General features: G+C 34.7%; 1 pseudogene; it reads left to right on the forward strand.

The window, feature by feature from the left end:
• On the forward strand, positions 1-3,438 carry LOC141392158 (uncharacterized; annotated as a pseudogene).
• Positions 3,439-5,759: the final 2,321 nt, after the last annotated feature.

Below are 5,759 nucleotides of genomic sequence, written 5' to 3' on the forward strand. Positions count from 1 at the left end.
ATGAAAACCGTAAAGCTGTATTACAAAATGAAACTACAAGTGCACAACTTTACCATATACAATGTTACAAGTCACGTTTCTGACAACTTTATCTGGGATGAGACGGAAGGAAATATTGTTGCATCAACTTTTGCAACATGCATTATTAAATATTTATGAAGTTCACTTGATCAATCACCGAACAAATACCATATTATTATTTATTCTGATGGCTGACTATCAGAATCGAAATGAAGTACTATCTAACGCTTTACTTTCCTTATGTGTAGAGAAAAATATGTATAACGATAGAACACAAGTATTTAGTAGTTGGTCACTCGCGAATGGAATGTGATTCAACACATTCACTTATTCAAAGAAAAAAATCAATAAAAAGCAAATAAATTTGCCATTACAGCTTGTCGATTTAATAAAACAGCACGAACTAATCCAGTACCACTCAAAGTTCATCATCTTGATCATAAATTTTTTCCTAAACTAGGATTCTATTCCCAAGTGGTATTCTTCTCTTCGTCCAGGTGAGATAAATATTTTTATTAATACTTTTTTTAAGTTTGTTAATGATTTTGTATTGGTTTACTTAGCCAAAAAGGTAGGAGATCCTATTTTTTTATTATTTTATTTGTATGAAGCTCCTTTCAGACCCTCCTTGAAATTCGAGGACCTGGAATGGTAGTTGAAATATATGAGCCTAAAATCGGTAAACGTAAATACAACCGTGGCCACCATGTGGAGAGTCAGTGGGTTTTTGGCGGCGTCGAAAGAGGTATCAATGTTTTATAGTCCCGGTAGAAGACCGATCGCGCGAAGCACTGCTGCCAACTATTAAGCGGTAATAATTTCAGGAATCTTATAATGTTGGTATTAATAATTTTATATTGCGGGCGCATGATAGCTTCGCTGACGAGGGGTATACTCATTACCGAGTAAACCATTCGTTGATCATTGTGGATCCGGTGACGGGCCAGCACACGAACACAATCTAAGGGTTATGGCGTCATCTTAAAGCGTCGTTGGCGAAATATAACCGACACAAAATTTGTTATAATGGTTATATTAAAAATTGTATATTTTTGAGATGGTGTAAATCGAACAAAAAAGACCCATTCTTACAATGCATCCCGTTTGCTGGTCAGATGTATGACCCAACCAGGCCTGCAACTGACAGCAAATTCGACAAAGTAATAATGGGTTCCTCAGAAAGGCCAGCGATATTCGAAGTAACTAGTTCAGAAGAATTCAGTAGTTCCAACGAGGAGTGGGAGGTACCCGAATCTAAAAGACGTCGTAAGTTTTAATTGTTTTGTTTATTTTTTTTTATTTCATATTTGTTTTGTGGATTGTTTTATTTTAGTTATTTGTTTTGTATTGTTAAAAAATATTGTGGAAATGTGTTTCTTTTAAAATACAGTGGCACAGATACATACAGTTAGGGACCCATAAATCTCGGGTTTTAGGGTAAGTAATGATTTTTATGAAATTCCAAAAAAGATAGGGACAAAAGTTTGCATACACCCCAAGGAAATATACATGTGTATGTATGTAGTCCCAATTTACATTAGGCCATTTTCCTTGCGGCAATTGTCAGTTTGTCGATGAGAGAGGGTGTTTGGAGGCAAAGAGTTACCATATACCTCAAATCTCTCTCCATCAAACTGACAATTGCCACAAGGAAAATTGCCTAATATAAATATGGACGTATGTACTTTTTTCGAGTAGAGCGCGCTTTATACTCGTTTGTAAACATAAAGGGAACAGCTGTTTTGTTTGTTGGGCAAAGCTGTTGTTTACATTTTTAGTAGGGATTCTCTAACGCTTTTTTTGGTTACCAACAAAAATAGTTGGAATTGAAATGCTTATAATTTTCATTCATAATTTTGGGTTTTAATTTTACCAATTTTTGTCGGTAACCTAAAAAGGCGTTAGAGAATCCCACAACAGGTATGATAGCAAAAATCATAAACTCTGGCAGACTTCCGAAACATCAGTTGCTTTGTATTCGTGCATGAAACTATGGGTTCTTAGATCGAGTTCCCCACTACTGCAATTTCATAAAATTATGCCATGTTCAGACCAGCACTTTAATTACGTACACTGTCTCAAACAATTGTCCGTACCCCATACAACTGAAAATATATTTGATTATAATTCGAAAAATAATTGCACGATTCGAGTTAAGTAAATTGTTTTTAAAAGTACATCAATTGATTATAATAATTGCAAAATAAAAATTAAATAAAAATGTTTCACTGCAATTTTATGCAAATAACAAAACAAAAAGAATCATTGGCCAGAGAGAAATATGGGTTTCTCTAACATAACGGATCTTTAATTATTGAAGTTGAAATGAAATTAGACAAGTTGTCCAGTCTAATAAAGAGATTTGTCGGAATAGTGCGTGTAACAGTTTAGCAATATGGGTTCGAATAATAAAAACCATTCTAAGTCCGTGTTTAGACACACGGGAAAGTAAATTCAGTTTTTAGGCAATAGGGGGTAGGAAAGAGTATTGAGGAGCTCTTTCCTCTCCGCTCTCTCCCAAAAACTCAATTTACTTTCCCGAGAAATTTGTGTGTCTAAACACAGACTAAGATTCCTATTGTCATTAAAGAATAATTATTAAACTGCATAATGAAGGAAAAAGTTATAATAGGTGCGTTTACTTTTCCCGTAACATTTACTCAGCAAGAAGTTACTGAGAATAAATAACAATTTTACTCTCACAAGAGAAAAAATTACAAAAGGTAAACGAACAGCATCTAGCAAAACACTTGCAAGATAACAGCTGATAAAAAAAAAAAACAAATTTGGCGCAAATAAACAAAATCAACAAAACCATAATTTGGAACAGTTTTATTGCACAAAATGAATAATAAAAAGAAGTAGGATTTGGTGTGCTCCCCAGGAACATACAAACGAAGTATTTTTGTTTTAATTAATATTGGTTATCTTTTAGATCCAGAGTTTTCTGTTTTGTCCCAAACGACTTCGAAAGAAGATTTTCATGAGATTGTGTTCTCGCCAAATCCTGAACCAGGAGTTGACGCGGTAAAACTTGGTTTGGAATTGCCATCTTCATATTCTCAGGATGAGACAAATCCACAAGTAAATTCTGATGGTGATTCCACAAAAATCATATGGTTGGATGCGGTTCCGAAATTTAGTGTGGAAGGTACACGAAGAATTTACCGATATAGTCCATATTCGAAATTCGATCTATGTCTGGTAGAAATATTACGATGTAGAAAGTATGGACCAAATTGGTTACCATACGCGCCAGCCAGACAGACGGACGGACATGGCTAAATCAACTCCAAATTGCCCGAACCAGGGTATTCACGGTGCAATGCGGATGTGTTTACAATTGGACCACCGGGGCACCCACTATCCTAAAAAAACTTCAAAATTTATTTGTGAACAGGTATCAGCCTTTATTAAAGCCAAAATGTTTGAAGTTTTATGGGGGTACGGTACATCAATATAATCCAATCTTCGAATTTTATGTGAGTTTGGAAGGCCAATGTTTAAGCTTTCGAAAGTTATCTTGAAGACTAGCAATTTATTCGGTGCCTGAATGTTTTTTTTTAGAACTTAAGGATAGTAATCTCAGGAAGTATTCTTTTAAACTGCACATTTGAAATTTTGTGTTGCCCCACTATAATCGGTACTCCGTTCGGTTGTCACCTTGCGCTTCAGTCAGATGAACGGGTGGACAGAACAAAATTTACATCAAATAGCCTAAAAGAAATTTCGTCCAAAACATGAATCACTTGACCACACAGCCTGTTGTAAAGTATGAACACAAATTAGAAAACAATTAACAACCATTTATGAAGCGTCTACAACAAATATGTACCTGTTCTTCCAGCATCTCCTTGGTTGGACATATCCAAAGGTATTCCAGTCACCGCGCTTTGTTTTGCAACCTAAATTAAATTGTTAACCAAAAGTTCTTTATTTATTTATTTTTTACTTATGTTATTTCCTTCCAAAGTGTTAAAAAATAAATTTATTCTGCAAACTCTTGTTTGTTTTGTTTGTTTACCGCAAAACAACTGATTAATGAACAGCTGATCTAACTTACGAATTCTTACTGGACAAATTTTCCCAGCAAGAATTTGTAAGTTCTCAGTCACACAACTGTCAAAAGTGCTCTCTCAATTCGCTCTCTTTTGCTGGATAATTGTGTAAACGAACAACATCCCGTAACAATTTGTACAAATTTGTACAAATAATCGCGTAAACGAACACACCTAATGAAATCGCAGAAAATATTTCTAGACCAAAATCATCCGTGCAATATGTAATACAAAATTACAAAAAGACAGGTTCATTGTCAATTGCTCCAGGAAGAGGTCGTAAAAAAATCATAGACGCTCCATTGGGAAGAAAGATCGACCGAATGGTTAAGCTGGAACCCAAAACAAGTGCTGTAGAAATAGCTAACAATATTAAAAAGGATGAAAATGTCACTTTAAGCGCACAAACGGTACGGAACTTTCTTCATGACAACGAATATAAGGCACGTGTTCCACGCAAAAAACCTATTATATCAAAAAAGAATATAAAACAGCGCTTAGAATATGCCAAAAAATATGAAGACAAGCCTGGCGATTACTGGAAAACAGTTATTTTTACTGACGAAAGTAAATTTAATATTTTTGGATCGGATGGAAGACGTTTTGTGTGGCGTAGAGATAACACCGCGTTGCAGTTAAAGAATGTTAAAGCAACTGTGAAACACGGTGGTGGATCTGTGATGGTCTGGGGTGCAATGGCTGCTGGAGGTGTGGGAAATCTCGTGTTTGTGGAAACCACGATGGACAAATTTAGTTATTTAAATATTTTGAAAGAAAATTTAAAAGCTAGCGCCATTAATTTGGGCATACAGGACGATTACCGTTTCCTGCACGATAACGACCCTAAGCACAGTTCCATGGTTGTGCGAGAATGGCTACTTTACAACGTTAAAGAAGTGTTGCCTCATCCTCCCCAGAGCCCAGATTTAAATCCCATAGAAAATCTATGGGGCATTTTAGAAAAAAAAGTTCGGCAGCATAAAATAACGAACAAGCAAATGCTGAAAGATGTCATTGTTCAAGAATGGCGGAATATTGGTGCAGAAACGACAGACAAACTGGCTTTATCGATGAAAAATCACTTAAGAGACGTTATCGCAGCTAAAGGATACTACACCAAATATTAACGACATTATCATCATAAAAAATATATATTTTATATATGCATATATATAGGGTACGGACAATTTTTTGAGTATATATTTTGAACTATTTTTAAGTTTTTCGTTAAAAATAAAAGTGTATCATTTTTATTTTGTTATTAATTGGCAATTTTTATCACTACGTGTTGGACTTAGAAAAATGAAATCACCCCATTCGATTTGGGTAAGTATTTTTCGAAATGTAATCAAATATATTTTCAGTTGTATGGGGTACGGACAATAGTTTGAGACAGTGTATTTCGCTCTCACAATTACGTACACGAACTAACCTGTTCATACGATGCATTCGTAATAAATTCTGACAAGTCTTCTTTTTCCATTTTCAAAATCAGTTATACACATTTTCGGTTTTGTTAAATAATTTGAAAAGAAATAAAATGGAGCATTTTGAAGGAAAAGGTGAGTAATAATTTTTAAAATACAAATTCAAAAGATAATATTATGTACATATATTTTTTATGTTTCTTGCACGGCTGGAGAACTAAAAACGAAGATGCATAACGTGACAGCTCGCTTT

The sequence above is a fragment of the Musca autumnalis genome, unplaced genomic scaffold (assembly GCF_047663935.1).
Source record: "Musca autumnalis isolate F117 unplaced genomic scaffold, ASM4766393v1 scaffold_1, whole genome shotgun sequence".
In the NCBI taxonomy this organism is placed as follows: domain Eukaryota; kingdom Metazoa; phylum Arthropoda; class Insecta; order Diptera; family Muscidae; genus Musca; species Musca autumnalis.